Genomic DNA, 18,110 nt, shown 5'->3' with positions numbered 1-18,110 from the left:
CACTCCGGTTGGACCCCACTCGGAGATGGGAATCGGACCTGACAGCCGGACGCTCCTGCTGCCGCTGGGAGGTGGGATGGTGACACGGCGGGCGTGCAGTCAGGGAAGTCCATGGCCCACGCAGCAGGTGTCACGGACCCAGCAGAACGATAGCCTCCCACCGTACACAGTTTGCAGCTGAGCCCTTGAAACCCAAGGTCCCACATGTTGGCCTGGCCAGTAATTCACCCAGGGGAGAGGTGTTTGCCTAGGACTCTGTGCATGCATTCCTGTCTCACCCATCGGCTTGGGGTGAGCCCTCTGCTCCTGAGACAGCACTGTTCCACGGTGGGGGTGTAACCCACAGACCCGCTGGGTGTGGACACTGTCCATGGAGGGACACTGAGCCCTCTAGCAGAGAGAGAGAATGAGTGTGCTCCAGCCAGCTGGGTTTTCGCTCTTGCAGTAGAGGCTCACACACTACACTCCGGAGGTCCCCGCGTCCCAGGGGGAGTCCAGGCGTTCCAGAGATTGAACGTCTTCCCTGCGGAGCAAGACAAAGCCCTGCACTCAGTGAGGACCCACGTAGACAAATGAAGTTGTGTTGCACCCGCCAGGGCCGAGCCAACAGGAGAGTGACTTGATAGAAGGAAAACTAGTACAGGATAACTGAGTTTGGAAGGTCGCTGGGGCAGGGGCCACCTCTGTGTGAGAGTGTGGGGCCCTGCTCCGCAGGGGGGAGTGGTAAATTATGAAGAGGACGTATCACTGGAGAATTTTAATACCACTCCTAGTTTACATCCAGGAGCCAGGACTGCAAGCCATCTTGAGAGGAGAGGGGAAGCAGCAACTCGGAAAGAGATTTGGGGCCGTGGCCATGGTGGACAACTGTGTCATCTTAACAATCTATTTTCTGCATAGCAAAGAGGGTACAGGGAGACTTGATCACAGTCTATAAATGTCCCTCCTCCCCCAGGGAACCAATATTTAATAAGGGGCTCTTCAGGCAGGCAGAGAACAGTCTAACACGTTCCCGTGGCTGGAAGTTGAAGCTAGGCAAACTCAGAGTGAAAACAGGGTGTCTATCTCACAATGAGAGTCACGAACCATTTTACCGGAGTACCTGGTAGATTCTCTGTCCCTGGCAGATCTTTAGCTAAGAGGTCGGCTCTAGGAATGGTTTGGGTGCAGTTCTCTGGCCCGTGTTACACCCTGGGTCACCCTTGTCAGGTAAGCCTCTGGATGCAAGACACTTTGTTTAGCTGAGTGTCTTCAGGCGCGGCTGCTCGCAGCTCCCGGCGGCTGGGCATGGCGAACCGCGGCCACTGAAGTCAGTGGGTTTCGCTGATGCACGTGGGAGCAGTGTGTGACCCTAACAATAATAATGCCTCGCATTTCGATGGCTCTTCCCCACTCTGGTGGGGCAGTATCTCAATCCCCATTGCACAGCTGGGGAAACTGAGGCACAAAACATGAACATAAGCTACCCCGAAGTCGGGTCCTGCCCCCTTCTCGGTGCTCTGCCTGCTCGGTGAGCATTTCAGAGCTAAAGGGAAGATGACTCTGGCTCAGCAAGGGAACACGGTTCTCCATGCGTGAGCCATGTCGTCTCCAGCATTCCTGGACACGCTCTGTCATGCCGCAGCTCAGAATTTGCAGACTGTCGGTTTCCTTTCCCTATGGAAAATGGGGACTGTCCCCCAAAGGTGCTGTCCGAATGGGAAGCTAGAATCGTAACACTGGCCAGCCTCTCACTCCATTCCTGAGTGTCTCTGCCTCGCGTCCCGGCCGCGACTGCTCATTCTCTACCCCTGCCCCTCCTGTTCTCTTCTCCCCACTGCTCTCCCATCCCCTCTCTCTGCCTCTGAGTGTCTCTTCCTAACCCTCAGAGCACAAAGTGCACAGACCTGGAACATTTTGCATTGGGCCTTTTGCCAAAACCGACTTGCTTCAACCTTTTCCCACCCACGACGTGTCTGAGACGGTGGGTGTGTCGGCTGCAGCATCTTCCCGATCGGGAAGGTGGCGTTCACGTGGCCCCCGAGCGCGGCACCCGGGGTGGGAGTGACATGACAGCTCTGTGCCGCCCGAGACCCCTCGTTCTGCGCGGGGGCGACTGATCAAAGGAGCACGCCCCAAGGCTGGGCCCGGGGACCTGTTTTCTTTCCATGAACAGGATTCCCCCCACCTCCCACACACCAGAAAAGTACAAAGGGCTTCCTGTTGGTAGGCGGCTTCTATACTGAGCCAGTCATGGCGGGCGAGGGGAACTCCACCTGTAGGCGGGGGGGGGCTTCCTCCAGACTCTTTGTTTTTGTGTTTTCTGAAGAGACTTTTCCGAAGCCCAGAGCCTCCAGTGGGTTTCTGAGTAACCAGGCCTCTCTTGCGGCCTGCTTTCGGGTGGGACGGCCGGTCCCCGCAGCTCCGAGGCCTCAACAAATCATGAAACCAGCTTAAAAAGGATGCTATTGGCCTAACAACCATGAGATCGAGGGTGGAGGACACTATGGGGCTCACTGGATTTGTCTTCTAGTTTCTGACCCGTGAGGGTCATCAAGTCACATGTTTCTCGGGGTTTCTCCACAACCATCTGTGCTGGGGGACAGACCCTTCCCGGTGTGGAAAGGGTTAACATGGCCCCACTGGGCTGCCCCAGGAGGGGGCAGAGCCAGGCCCAGGTAAAGACGCGGCCCTGCTAGGGAAGGACCTGGCGGGTGGCTTTAAAGAAAGGAGGTGCCAGATGGAGGGGGGGTGCAGGGACAAGCTTTAGAGAGACGGGCAGGATCATAGAGGCAGCCCCAGGGAGCAGCTGGCTGGGAAGATCCTCTCCTGAGTCGAGAGCTCTGCCCAGAGGCCTGGAGGGGAGGGCAGAACATTTGTACTCTTAGTGTAGGGTTTGCTGGGGGATTCCTGGGGATTTCCTGCCCCTGGGGCTGAGGGGAGAAGGCCTGCAGAAAGGTGAATGGGACAAGTCCAGGGAGACAGCAGCAAGGATCCTGAGGGAGGAGACTTCGGCTACTGGTTATAGACTCCCCGGCCTGGAAGGTGGAGAGTGGCAGGTGGCCCCTGACAAGCGAAAACCTGAAGGGAAGGGTGTAGGAACCCCGGGACCCAGTTGGGGCTGGCAACCTTTTGGAAAGTCATTGGACCTTCTGTTATCCCAGAAGGGATGGGACCACGCAAAGGGTGGAGTTGTACATAGAGGCAGACCACCGCTGAACCACAGGGGCTGTCAGTAGGGGGTGCTAGAGGCCATCCTTCCATGAGGCCACCTTTCTACCCCATAAAAGCTAGAAACTTCATTTCCTTTAACAAAAGCTGAGTGTCCCACCTAATCCCAGGACTCCAGGAAAACACCAATTACTGCAAGAATTGTGATGAAATCACAAGAGCGGGGAATGCTTCACTTCCCGTCTTTAAACTTTAGGGCAATGTTCCTGTGCACTGTTAAATAGCCATCAGATTCCACCCCAGAGGTGGGTGCATTTCAGTGAAAGTCTGTTACCTGTTTTGGGTGGGATTACAAGGCTTTAACTAGATCTAGTAAAGCATTCCAAGATCCTTGAGTGGAGTTGCAAAGTGTCACTGGTATTTATTCCGTTTCCTTTCCTAGTGCTGCGTCGTGTCAGTGCAGTGTAGTGCTGCAACTGGCTGGGAACGTCAGCCTTTGGAGAAGCTGCTTAACTGTTCGGTTTGCAAATCATATCCTGTACCGCCTGTCTTTCCTCTTCCCCTCTGGACGGACAGCTTCTCTGGCAATATTTTAGGAAAATGGAACTTGGAGCAGGGGTTTGGACTAGATACCTTCTGAGGTTTCTTCCAACCCTAATCTTCAATAATTCTATGAAAGTCTGCACGAACACATTAGATCACCACACAGCTCTTTATTGAGCTGTTCATTCTCCAGTGTCTAGACTTAAAGGGGAGGATGTTTCCATATTTTCCCAATCCTTCTCTTCCACCTGGACTGTCTCCTAGTGTCACCCTGCAGGAATCAAGCAGCAACCTCCCCAGGAAACTGAGTTGTTCAGTGGGGATGGGTTTGGGACGCTAAGTTTGAACCTAGCTTGGATGAGAACTTCAGTGCTGTAAAACGAGGAACAAAGTCCCAATTCTAAAGCTGCCCAGGCCTTTTCTGCAGACACCAGGAAGGGGTGAAGTTCAGGATCCAGGATTCTGGTCGATTACTGGTCAATAAAGGAAGGAAGGAAGGAAGGAAGGAAGGAAGGAAACTGGGCCACGGAGGGGAAAGGGAGCTGCTCCTTGCTGCTAAGGACAGCCGACCGTTTCAATGCCATTTTCCAAATTTCTGAATAAGCAAATAGGGCAATATTTTTGCAGAACTGTTTTGCATATTTTTTCAATCAAACGCTTTGCATGTCTCAACATTTTCACCAAGCCGCAAAAAAACAAAATGTCTCCTAGGGCTGCTGAAGAAATTTTCAATTGATGCTGAAAGTTTCCATTGAAACTTCGATGGGGAAAAAGATCGACCCAGGCAACGTTTTCATGAGACTGTGGATCTGGTGTCCCCCTTGCTTTAAGAGACCCTTCACTCAGCCATTACTGTGGGGAAGGAGGAGAGGGGTGAACGGTGCAAAAGCATCAGGCTACAGTCAAACCAGGCAACATGTGGGTTTAGCCTCTTTCAGGACACAGCCTTGAGAGCTGTTTGTAGAATCAGCCGGGGGGGGGTCTGGCCTCTTTGGAGGGCTTGGAAGCTTGCTTCTTTCAGTACCTGTCACTTCCCCTGGTGCCAGCTGGGTTCGGGGGAAACTCCCTTCCATTCTGACCTCTCCTGACCTGTATTAACTCCTCATTACTGGTGTGAGATAAGGAGTTCTCAGGGCCTGGGCAGACAGCAATCGAGAGGTTTGGCAGTGGCACAGACCAGGAGTGGGTGGGGCGGTCTTCCCACTTTCGCTCCGTTCTGCTAGGCCCCAGGCAGGCTCTACCATAACTAATAGCCTTTCCACTGACCTCTGCTCCTGCCTGAGCGCAAAGGGTTAGAGCTCTGCCCAGCTGCCCCGTCACTGCTCCCTGGAGGGCCCAGGCCCCACGGCCTCTCTGGTGAGGCTGCCAGCAAGGAGTTAGCTACAGCCCCCCCTTCTGTGGGGGACACCTCCGGCCCTGCACTTGGACTGAGACCTGCCAACGGCTACGCACAATATGGGTGGCAGAGCAAATCCACCCACCCGTAATCTCAGCAGCTCGTAGGCCCTGCGGGCTCCCTTTTGGAGGCACCGACAGCGACCCTGGGTCCCACTCCGGCCTGGCCTGAACCGCCACTCAAACGAAAATACTCCGGAAGCCGCGTACCCAGGCAGGATCCCGACACAGGGCAGCGCGCCCGCCAGGGCATATCGCAGCGTCCTGCTGCCTCCTCTGCCAGCAGGGCCAGAGCCAGCACCCCCCCCAGAGCCAGCGGGCGGCACAGCCTGGAGCCCAGGCGGGGGCGGAGGACCGGGGGGGGTGTGGTGACCTCATGGAGCTGGGAGACCCCGGTTATGTGAATGGCTCAGCCTAGACAGAGTGCAGCCTAGGGCAGGGATTTTGGGGTCTAGCCCCTGTTCTGTCGTGAACCGGCTGGGTGGCCGTGGGCAAGTCGTGCTCCTGCTGGGGGCCTCGGCCATGGGATTGGGGCCACGCTCCTGGGGTGCTTTGCGGAGCACGTTGGGACAATCGCCTGGCGTGTGAGCCCCCCTCCCGTCTGACCCCTGCTGGGCAGATGCGGTAACAACCCTTCCTCCCCCTCGGGTCAGGCTGCCCTGTGGAGGCTCTTGGGGCAAGCGTCTGGCTGCTGCTTCTCTCTGAGACCCTCCCACTTGTCAGCCTGAGCACGGAGACCAAGAATCCAGGCTGGGGACCCTGGGGGGTAGGGCCATGGGTCTCCAGGGTGGGCCTGGCCTGTGGATAAATGGGCTAAAGACACCCCCTTTGCTCGGGCACCCCCGTCACATCCCAGCTCACGCCAGCGTCATCCCCTTCCCGTGGGACAGGCTGTGGGGGAGGCCATGGGGGCACCAGTCCAGGGCCTGCCGTGTGGGGCAGTCACTCAAAGTTGCGCTGGGCGCGTCGGCCCAGGCAGCACATCGTGTCAGCCCCGAGAGGCCAGACTCCCTGGGGAAGGGCCTTACCCCCCCTGTGCCCTCTGCGGTGGGGCAGGCTGCGGGAAGGGGGTGCAGGGGCATGGCTGAGCCATGGTGCAAATCTCCCTTTGGACACAAGTGAACTGAAATTGCTCCTTTTCCGCAGAGGCCTTCCAGAGGTTTGTCCCTGGCTCTCCAGACCGGCGCCCCTTCCTCCACTGACCCCAGAATGGGCTAGCCAGGGCGGCTGTGGGTGTACGTCTGTCCTGAGGGGAAGCAGGAGGGGATAGAAAGGGGGTGCGGGTCAGGAGTGAGGAGCAGCGGCAGCGCTGGGGAGTAGGACTGGAACGGGGAGGCTGCGGGTCAGGAGTGAGGGGTATTGGCCGCTCTTGGGGGGCAGGATGGGAACAGTGGGGGCCGGGGGCTGCAAGTCAGAACTGAAGGCCACCGGCAGCGCTTGAGGGTAGGACTGGAAGAGCAGGAGGCTGCGGGTTGAGCAGAGCTGGGGGGCAGGACTGAAACAGCAGGGGGGCACTGCCTCGACCCCAGGTCTAGTCAAAACCCCAGTAGCCCCTGGGACTCTGGGGAAATGGCAGGGGGGGGAGGGGGAGGCCTATCCTGGACCAGCCTCCTTGTGCTGCTTCACTTCCCCTAGGCCTTTGTGCTCCTTACACACACACACACACACACACACACACACACACACACACACACACACACACACAGCATAGCACCTCCTGCTGGTCGAGGTACACGTACACACACACACACACACATGCACACACACACACAGCATAGCACCTCCTGCTGGTCGAGGTACACGTACACGTACACACACACACACACACACACGCACACACACACACAGCATAGCACCTCCTGCTGGTCGAGGTGCTCCCATCCCAAGGGCTGAGTCCCCGTCGCCGTGGGGGGGCAGTAGGGAGCGTTCCACCTCCACTCCTTGCACCCCAAAGATGGCACATCAGGCTGGCCCAGCGTGGCCCTTCACTTCCTTCCTGGGCGGGGAGCCTGGCCCAGGCTCTACCATGGCTCTGGGCATAGAGCCCGTACAGCAGCGAATGGGCGTGATGCTCTGAGCCCTTGGATCTGACTGGTCACCCCAGAAGGCAGCAGATCAGAAGCCTCATGGGATGAGGTGCGGGCCTGAGACCCCCTTTGCCTCTGCCAATCAGCAGAGCAAGAGCTTCCAAATTAGCCAGAGGACGAGATGGCCGAAGAGATTCCCCCCGCCCCCACCGAAGCAGCAAGGCAGAAGAAGAAAGAGAGGAGAGTCCCTGACCCGCAGGCCCGAAGAGGAAGAGAAGAGAGGTTCTGAGGTCCCCATAGAAACAGGGGGGACTCTCTGACCCCTCCTCCAGGCAGCCTTAGCTAAGCCAGGAGACTTCTGCTCTCTGCCAATGGGGCGGTAACTTCCTTCCCCAGCTGGATCATTCGCACTGACTTTGTCAGGCAGCAAATGCGCTGGTTGGCAGTGCTAGGAGCCCAGGCAAACTGTGAAGGACTTTGGTCTATCCGTGTGATTACAGGCAGCCTCCTGGGAGATATTTACTCTCATCATTCAGTTGATAGAACTATAATAGCGCCGAGCCGCGGCGGAGCTTTCCGAGGGTTGTCAGAGCTTGTCGCTAATAATAAACGACACCCAGAGGATGGCTTCAAACAGCCGCCGAGTTAAATTAATGATCCTTGATGGAGAACGCTTAGCAGCGCTACATCCCCTTCCTGCACGGATGCGCCTGCCGCAGACGCCACCAGCTCTACGCACCCCGGACAAGGCAAAACTGAGCACCCCAAATCAAACTCACCCTCCTCCCATTTCCTCCTGCCTCTTGAGCTCACAGCAGGCCGGTCCTCAGAGAAGTCGATCAGTGTACAGTCAGAACAACAGCCCAAAGGTCAATGAAGGTGGCAGAGGATTTGCATTGCATTGGAGCAGCAAGTGACTCCCGCTGAGATCAAGACCCCGTTTGGCCCTCTCCCAAGGAACGTACAGAGTGGGAGGGGAAACTGAGGCACAGAACTGGGAAATTAAGTTGCTCTAGGTCATCAGTGGCAGAGCTGGGAATAGACCCCAGGTTTCCTCAGTCCCAGAATAGCACCCTGTCCCCCTCCATGAGTCCATACTGCCTGGCTCTGCGACTGTAAGACAGCAGTGGGCAGCCGAGGCTAGTGAGCAGGCTGTATGAGCGGCCCTCCTTCATCTCAGTGGCCGCGAGATTGTCACAGCCAAGACGGTGGGATAGGGCAGTTTTACTAACTGTGCTAGCGTGCCTAGTATTTGAGGAGTGTGCTGAATGAGCCGTAGCCATGCTGGGATGGGTCCTAGGGGCCATGCTTAACCCAGTGGTTTGTGCCCTCTGCTGGGACATGCGAAAGCCAGGTTCAGTTTCCTGGTCTCTGTAGCAATGGGTAAAAGGATTTAAACCTGGAGTCCTACACTTAGGATGGACGAATCCCATGCACTGCAGCAGTGCGCCCTTGCAGCCAAGAAAGCAAATGGCATATTGGGGCGCATTAGGAGGAGTATTGCCAGCAGTTCTAGGAAAGTGATTATTCCCCCTTATTTGGCACTGGTGAGGCCACATCTGAAGTATTGCATCCAATTCTGGGGCCCCCGTTACAGAAAGGATGTGGACACATTGGAGAGAGTCCAGCAGAGGGCAACCAAAATGATCAGGGGCTGGGCTAGAATGTACGAGGAGAGGTGGAGGGATTTGGGCTTGTTTAGTCTGCAGAAGAGAAGAGGGAGGGGGGATTTGATAGAAGCCTGCAGCTACCTGAAGGGGGTTCCAAAGAGGCTGGAGAGAGGCTGTTCTCAGTGGTGGCAGGTGGCAGAACGAGGAGCAATGGGCTCAAGGTGTGGGGGGGGGAGTCTAAGTTGGATATTCGGAAAAACTCTTTCCCTCGGAGGGTGGTGGAGCACTGGGCTGGGTTCCCTAGGGAGGTGGTGGAATCTCCATCCCCAGAGGTCTTTATGTCCCAGCTTGACAAAGCCCTGGCTGGGATGATTGACTTGGGGTTGGTCCTACTGTGAGCAGGATGCCTCCTGAGGTCTCTTCCGCCCCTAATCTGTGATTCTCTGGCCTCTCGGGAAGGTGCTGAGCTCTGGATATTCTCTGCCCCAGTGGCTGTGGAAGCCTGTGATCCACAGTGGAGCTGTCACTGGCCAGAGAGAAACAAGGAAAGCGACTTCGTGCTCCAGTGGTTTGGGCACCCACATGGGAGAGCCAGGGGCCTGTGTCTCTGCTCCATTGATTCTAATGATTTGCCCCGGTGGAACCGCTCTGCGGGAGAGGCCAGGGGCCCTGGCAGTGCGGCTGAGGGAAAACGGGGTTTGCTCGCTTCTCGTGTAAGGAATAAGCCTCTCCTGCCATGAGAAACCCTGGTTGTCCCTTCTCAGGTGCAGAGAGCATCTGAAATCTATTGTAATGGTAATGGGACTGCTGACATCCTCCGCTAACCCTTGCTCCATATAAGGCCTCTCTGCACATCCTTAGCACCTACCCTGCTCCTGGAAGAGCAAAGTTAGTTCACCCACTTCCTTCATTACCGGGGAGGGGGGTAATGCCCAGAGAGGGGGAAGACCCCTATTCAAATCAGACGGGGGGACGGACTTGAAGCTGGGATCTCCCCCATCTCGCGCAAGACAGGGAGGCTAGACCAGAGCAGGGGCCCACAGCACAAGTACTTGCCTGGCAGTGTGCCACTGTAACTACTGGGCCAACTTTCCCTTCTCCACAGAGCCCGGTGCTTTCCCTTGCATGGCCCCCTGTGAGAGACACACGAGACAATATGGCTGCTGGGAGCAGAGCTGGATATTTTAATACCGGGGCAGGAGCTCTTTGAAAAAACAAGGTTGTGGGGGTTTTCCTCTGTTTTTGTTGCCATATTTAAATACTCAATAAACCACTCTTTCCTGCAGAGAGCACTTGTTTTAAATTTCCTGGCTAGCGTGATGTAACAGCTGTGTGTGAAGCAACTCCATGTGGAATGCATCATTCGGGAAACCAAAACCAAAGATGGCTTTCTGGCCAGCTCCTCCGCATGTCTTCCCTGCCCTCCCCTGTGCTCCCTGCAGCCCCCATCCCGCAACATGTCCCAGGTTTATTCCTCCCCCTGCTTCCACTGGTGCACACACTCATCTCAGCCATGGAAAACTGCCCAGCGCCAGACAGAGCCCTGTCTAGCAGTGGTTCTCCACGGGGGGGCCATGCATCACGAGTGGGCCACGACTGTCTTGCCGTTGGGCCACGGGATCAGGGCTGGGCCCCACCCCCTGTAGCGGGAAGCCTGAGCTGGCACTCCAGCCCCACCCCCACCCCCTGCAAAGTTAGCTTCCAGATGCGGGGGAAGGGGGAGTCCCAAGCTTCACAGGCCAGATCCAGCTCTCCAGGGGAAGAAAGGGCTCCATGCACGCTCCATGCACGCTCCGCCCCACCACTGGGGGAATGGCAGCGCAGAAAACTGCTCACCTGGAGGTTTTCCCAGCTGCTGCCTTTGGCTGGAATCCTAGCCAGACCCCCACCCCCAGCCCGCTCCTGCCCCCTGCCTCTCAGCCAGACCCCCACCCCCAGCCCGCTCCTGCCCCCTGCCTCTCAGCCAGACCCCCACCCCCAGCCCGCTCCTACCCCCTACCTCTCAGCCAGACCCCCACCCCCAGCCCGCTCCTGCACCCTACCTCTCAGCCAGACCCCCACCCCCCGCCCGCTCCTGCACCCCACCTCTCAGCCAGACCCCCACCCCCAGCCCGCTTCTGCACCCCACCTCTCAGCCAGACCCCCACCCCCCGCCCGCTCCTGCACCCCACCTCTCAGCCAGACCCCCACCCCCAGCCCGCTCCTGCCCCCTACCTCTCAGCCAGACCCCCACCCCCAGCCCGCTCCTGCCCCCTACCTCTCAGCCAGACCCCCACCCCCCGCCCACTCCTGCCCCCTACCTCTCAGCCAGACCCCCACCCCCAGCCCACTCCTGCACCCTACCTCTCAGCCAGACCCCCACCCCCCGCCCACTCCTGCACCCCACCTCTCAGCCAGACCCCCACCCCCCGCCCGCTCCTGCCCCCTACCTCTCAGCCAGACCCCCACCCCCAGCCCGCTCCTGCACCCTACCTCTCAGCCAGACCCCCACCCCCAGCCCGCTCCTGCCCCCTACCTCTCAGCCAGACCCCAACCCCCAGCCTGCTTCTGCCCCCCCACCCCCCGCCCCTTTCAGCCAGACCCCCACCCCAGCCCGCTTCTGCACCCTACCTCTCAGCCAGACCCCCACCCCAGCCCGCTCCTGCCCCCTACCTCTCAGCCAGACCCCCACCCCCAGCCCGCTCCTGCACCCTACCTCTCAGCCAGACCCCCACCCCCAGCCCGCTCCTGCCCCCTACCTCTCAGCCAGACCCCCACCCCCAGCCCGCTCCTGCACCCTACCTCTCAGCCAGACCCCCACCCCCAGCCCACTCCTGCACCCTACCTCTCAGCCAGACCCCCACCCCCAGCCCGCTCCTGCACCCTACCTCTTGGCCAGACCCCCACCCCCAGCCCACTCCTGCACCCTACCTCTTGGCCAGACTCCACCAAGACCCCATCCTGCACCCATTTTGTCATCATAGGTGGGGATCCGCAGAAAGATTTGCGTTGAGTAGGGTGGCCTGTGGGCCAGAAAGTTTGCGAACTACTGCTCTATATGAACTTGTGGTTCTAGAAAACATGACCTATGAGGGAAGACTGAAAAAATTGGGTTTGTTTAGTCTAGAAGAGAGAAGACTTGATAACAAGCTTTCAAGTACATACAAAGTTACAAGGAGGAGGAAAAGGAATTGTTCTGAACATCTGAGGACAGGACAAGACGCAATGGGCTTAAATTGCAGCAATAAAGGTTTCGTTTGGACATTGGGAAAAAATTTCCTGTCCGGGGGGTTTAAACACTGGAATAAGTTGCCTAGGGAGGTTGTGGAATCTCCATCGCTGGAGATATTTAAGAGCAGGTTGGAGCTGTCAGGGAAGGTCCAGGTGGGGTTGGGTCCTTCCATGAGTGCATGGGGCTGGTCTAGACGACCTCTTGAGGCCCCCGCCAGACCTATGAGTCTATGGTGCTATCTGTGATTCCATGCGTGTCTTTCTTTTGATCTGTCACCCAGGGAGAGGGGCTTCATCTCCATCATGGCTCCGCCAAACAGTGCCAACCCCTCTCCACTGTTCTCTACAGCAACCGCTGACCCGGGGGCGGCAGGGGCAGAGGCGAGGCTGTGCGGGCGTGCACCTTCGCGCTGCCTTTCCTGCTTGGCTGACCTCGGTGTTCTGGAAGTGCACGGGCTCCCCCGGCCACCTTAGCTGCGCCTTGGCTGAGGTGCTTGGCAGGGCCTTTTACAGCGCTGAGGAGGGAGTGGCGTCACGCTGCAAGACCCTCCCTTTGGCATGGCTGTCCAACGCCCTGTTTTATGCTGTTTCCGTGCACACGGTGAACACCTCAATGCGACTAGGGGTATCAGATGGTTTAAAAAAAATACCAGACACATTTGATCTCAGATCGGGGGGGGGGGGGACTGGGAGGGGAGTGGGGCTAGCCAGGAGGGGTTGGGGGAGGGGGCTGGCTGGAGGAGATCGGTGGAGGTGGGGGAAACCGGCCGGTGGGAAGCTGGGCTGGCCGGGAAGGGATTGGGGGGAGCAGGCGCGGGGAACCGCTCAGCAGGGAGTGGGGCTGGCCCGGGTGCACACAGAACCCAGGGTGCTTCCCGTCCTGCGCATGGTCCCGGCGGGTCGCATGGGCGAGTCTGGCCCCAGGGATTCCATCCCGCCCCGCCCCTCTGTACTGCGTAGTTGGGTACTGCCTGGCGGGTCGATGTGCTCACGCAGCGTGAGTGTGTCTACCAGCCACGCAGTACGCAACTACGCACTGATACTCACGATAATCATCAAAACGTAATTAGAAAATGCCAAACATTTCTATGGCCGGTATTTTCTCACTTTGTTTCCCAGACAGACAGCTCCAATACCGGACTGTCTGGTTCAAAACCGGACACCTGGCCACCCTAAATGAGACAATCCGCTGGGTCCACTGGTTTGTCTCAGAGCCTTTCCCCAGGGCTGCAGGGCATTCTGGGACTTTCCAGGTCCCAAATGCAGACTTGTGCCTGCAAATCCCACTGAAATTCAGCAGGATGTGGAGGCACCGGCCTCTTGGAGGATCGTTATCGATCTTGCTGGCCAGGTCGGGCCTATCACTGCTTGGGGCTGCAGGGAAGAGGGGTTGTCTCAATCCAAGCACTGACACGTTGCCCTGAGAAGGAAACACCAGACAAATAGCTGGTAGTGAGGCTGAGCGGAGCAGCCTCCTTCTACGCCTAGAGACCTCCCCCTACGCCTGGGTGGGCAGAGCCAGGCCGGGGCCAGCTCTAGCGCCAGGAGGTGAGAGGTGGGATAGGACGTATAAGAGGCAAGACCTCTAGCCAGGGAAGGAGACAGACACCGCTTGCCTGCTGCAGCCCTCCAGCCCTGTGACGGAACCGGGCCATGCTCTGCCACCAGAGACTGCGTCTGGAAAGGAACCACTTAGCTTGCCGGTGGATTAATCCCCGGAGGAAATGGAGGACAGCTGGAAGTCAGGCCCCTTCCCTGGACTGTGGGAGGAAGTAGCCCAGGGAAACCAGGCGTTAGTCCGGTGTTCGGATCAGAGTGTTGTGGTGGGATCCCCACAGCTCTGCCATGGTCAGGGCCCTGGGCAGGTAGCTAGTGAAGTGGGATGGGATGGGCACCCCCCTAGTCCTGTGGCCGCCCCACCCCTGAGGTAGCCACCAAGAGGCCTCTTTCTGTCTGCCATCGGCCTGAGTCCGGTCAGGCAGAAGACTGTTCAGAGCTCTGCTCTGCCAGAGCCCTGCAGACCAGCGGCTCTCCGTCTGGGGTCCCTGTGCCCCAGGGGTACACAGAAGTCTTCCCGAGGGCACATGAACTAATCTAGACCTAGTCTTACAACAGGCCACATAAAATGCACCAGCAACGTCCGTAGCATACCGACCGTGACTCTATGTGCTGTGTGAGCGGTTCTCATGCTGCAGGCAAGCTCTCTGGAATGGGTCACCACACCCCCCCGGTAGTGCACCCCACACTCCAGCTGGGTGGCCTGCGTTGTCCCCGCTCGTGGCACCGAGTCCACTTACAGACAGAGTAATGAGTCTGCTCTATCACCAGCTGGCTTTCAGCGCATGGGGGAGAGGCTTTTGCACCAAGCGCCAGCGGGCCCCAGGTTCGAGTCCGCCTGCCGGCGCTACATTAGACTTGCTCCGGGCAGAAGGGGCTGAAGACAAAGCCTGAGGTTGCAGATGAAATGAAAAGGGGTCTGCTGACAAATCAGACTGCTGGAAGGGGAGAAGGCTTATAGCTCTCCCTGCTGAGCCCCAGACCTCTGGACCTCCTAGACTGCAGCCCTCAATTCGCTAACTCGCCCATGTGACTAGACCAGGGGTGGGGAACCTCAGGTCCAGGGGCCAGATGTGGCCCCTGGCTTGCTCGGATTTGGCCCCTGAGATTCAGCATCGGGAAGCCTGCACTGGTGCGCCAGCCACGCACCCACAGGGCTGGAGCACACAAATTCTACTCCCCTGGCCCCCCTAGGCTCTGGTGTGCAAGGACAACGTGGGGTGTGTCTTGTCCCTTCTCAGTCAGGGGCTTCTCACTTGTGTGTGGCCCCCGACTGATTTTCTGTGGGTCAGCGGCCCCCGACCCAAAAACGATTCCCCAGCCCTGGACTAGACCGACACCATTGTGCCCCAAAGAGGCAAAGGGGTCGTCATCCGAGCTAGGGCCTGTGCACTGCCCGGCTCTGTACAAGCTCTGGGTGAATCCAGCCCCACGTGGAAGTGAAACTGAGGCTCAAGGTGGGTTCCCAAGGTGAGTTTTCCCTCATTCCCCAGCTCTCCTCCCTGCTCAGGTCCATATGCGGCTCTGCAGCAGGTCTGGCAGGTGCTGGATTCATACAGATGTCTTAGCAGAAGACGGGCGGACAGCACCAGAGGGACTTCCCCATATCCCCTACTCATGGGCCTCATCCTTTCCCTGTAGGGACGAGAGAAAAGCTTCCTCTCTCTAGCCCATTCAACACTGCCCCTCCGCACCACACACCCACCATATTGCACCCAGTGAACCCCGCGACCCTTTCTTCTCCCCCTTCTGTTGTGTCATGGCTCCTTGGAAGAATTCCATGCCCAGTAGCCATTTTCTTCTGCCAAGGGTTGGGGACAGCGAGGGGGAAATCAGACCTTCTGGGCCTGATGCTTAATCCCCCCTCTCGCAATCGTGAGTGAACCTGCCCCTGACATCTGGGCTGGGAGGGGGACGCGGGGGGGAACAAAAAGAAAGCGCAAGAGAGAAGAAACGAGGAGAAGGGGAAGGAGAAAACAGGAGGCTGCCATAGGAAATAAAAAGTCAGCACTGAGGTATTTCAGCAGCATGGGCTTGGAATGTCTGACTCACAGGCTGTTATTAAATGCAAATATGAGCTCTCTAACTTATTCCTTGAAGCTGCCGGGATGGGAGAGAGAAACCCTAGCTAATCCACAATCCCTATCCCCCCTCCCTGCCCCTAAACTGCCTGCCACAGCTCTCCTTCAAACGCCACACTCAGGGAAGCCGATATGCCGTCTCATCTCATACCCCCATCCTGTGACGGGCCAGCTATTTCCTCTGCGGTCTGACCGGGCAAAGCCCCAACTCCCGAGTGCCTTTGGGCAACCGATGACACAAGTCACCTAGGCCCTAAGCCACAAAGGGATTTAGGCCCCTAACTTTCCTAGATCTCAATGCCAGTTGGGAACCCAAATACTTGTGAGGATTTGCACCTTAATTCCTCCCATCCTCCATTCCCCTCTCTGTGGAATAGGAACAATAATACTCCATTTCTTCCCCCTCAATCCATTCCTATCTTTACCTCCTTGGGACAGAGACTGTCTCTTACTAGGAATTTACCCAGCACCTATCACAATCTAATACAATCTTTGCTAGGCCCTCTAGGTATTTCCATAATCCTTTCCCGCCCATTTTGCAATACAGTTAGACTATGTCTACACTGCGGAGCTATTTTGGGATACCGGAAGTATCCCGAAGTAGCTATTCCACACCTTTTGAACAAGCCCGTCATTTCAAAATATAACGGGCTCGCTATTCCGACGTCCCTGTAAACCTCATTCCACAAGGAGTAAGGGACGTTTCGGAATAGCGCTCTATTTCAAAATGAACTCGAAAAGATCTATGCAATTTGCATTGCTCAAATTGCGTAGCTTATTTAAAGCGCTGGGTGCAGTATAGATGTACCCTAAGGGTATGTCTAGACTACATGCCTCTGGTGACAGAGGCATGTAGATTAGGCTACCCAGCATAGGAAAACGAAGCGGCGATTTAAATAATTGCCGCTTCATTTAAATTTAAATGGCTGCCACGCTGAGCCGATCAGCTGTTTGTCGGCTCAGCACGCTTGTCTGGACGCTCCACAGTCGACATCAAAGGCATTTGTCAACCGCCCCGGTAAACCTCATCCCACGAAGCATAACGGGGCGGTCAACAAATGCCTTTGATGTCAACCGTGGAGCGTCCAGACTAGCACGCTGAGCCGACAAACAGCTGATCAGTTCAGCACGGCAGCCATTTAAATTTAAATGAAGCAGCGATTATTTAAATCGCCGCTTCGTTTTCCTATGCCGGGTAGCCTAATCTACATGTTGCCAGAGGCATGTAGTCTAGACATACCCTAAGTGATAGGCGCACAAGGGGCGGGGAGAACAGGATACAGAAAGTCAATTTGATAACATATTTCTTAGGCATATTTTGGGGGGGATATACTCCGGCCACCATTAAAATACCAACATGTGGCTATGGTTCCCATGCAGTGGTAGCCCTGGTACCCCAGGTACCCCAGGTACCCCAGTTATTCTGCATATAGGGGAGGACTGGGCACAGCACAATGTGGTAGCTTTTCACATAGGCTACGTCTAGACTACGTCCCTTTTTCGTAAAAGGGATGTAAATTAGACGTATCGCAATTGCTAATGAAACAGGGATTTAAATCTCCCCCGCTTCATTAGCATAAAAATGGCTGCCGCTTTTTTTCCGCACGGAGCGTTGTCGGAAAAAAGCGCCAGTGTAGACACTGATCTTGCAGAAAATAAAGCCTTTTCCTGAGGGATAAGGGATCTTTCAGAAAAGGCTTTATTTTCTGCAAGATCAGCGTCTAGACTGGCGCTTTTTTCCAACAAAGCTCCGTGCGGAAAAAAAGCGGCAGCCATTTTTATGCTAATGAAGCGGGGGAGATTTAAATCCCCGCTTCATTAGCAATTGCGATACGTCTAATTTACATCCCTTTTACGAAAAAGGAACGTAGTCTAGACGTAGCCATATATTAGAACTATTGCTGCACTTTGCAATGAGACAAGGCAGGTGACGTAATATCAAGCCCCAAGTCTGAATTAGTAAGCGGGACATCCACAGCACCAAGCCCGTTATCCCGGAATAAGGGGCCGCAGCGTTCAAATTCTCTAGTCCTGCTTTCTGTGAGGACAAGCGCTAATTCCTGAACATGTAAGTTCAAAATAATATTCTTGTGGACGCTCCGCTGCTGCTAATTTGAACTAATTTGCACCAACTTCTGGTGGTGAAAGAGACAAGTTTTCGAGCTATGCAGCGCTCTTCTTCTTTATAGCATTAGCCTAAACCACTGGAGGGAGACCGCTGGTAGCCACAGTGTCTGTAACCTTTAGTGCGGGACTTTGCTTTGAAAAGCACCGCCATGTGGTGCATTCATTAGAATGGGTATAAAAAATACAAAAAAAAAAAAAAATTTCAGGAAAATTTGGGGAAAATCACATTTTCCCTCTTTCCAAAATGGAAACAGTTTGGGGTTGGAGTTTTCAGAATTTTCATCTGAAAATTTCATCCAGGTTTTCTTTGCCTGTTAAGTGTCATCCTTCTGCAGGAAAGAAAGCGGTGATGGATGTTTTTCCACTCTCCCCTCCCCCAGCAGGGATAGTGCCTAATGCTGCAGCCTTCC

The sequence above is a fragment of the Pelodiscus sinensis genome, chromosome 32 (genome assembly GCF_052426305.1).
Source record: "Pelodiscus sinensis isolate ZL-2025 chromosome 32, ASM5242630v1, whole genome shotgun sequence".
NCBI lineage: Eukaryota > Metazoa > Chordata > Testudines > Trionychidae > Pelodiscus > Pelodiscus sinensis.
Note: the sequence above shows the minus strand (reverse complement) of the source record.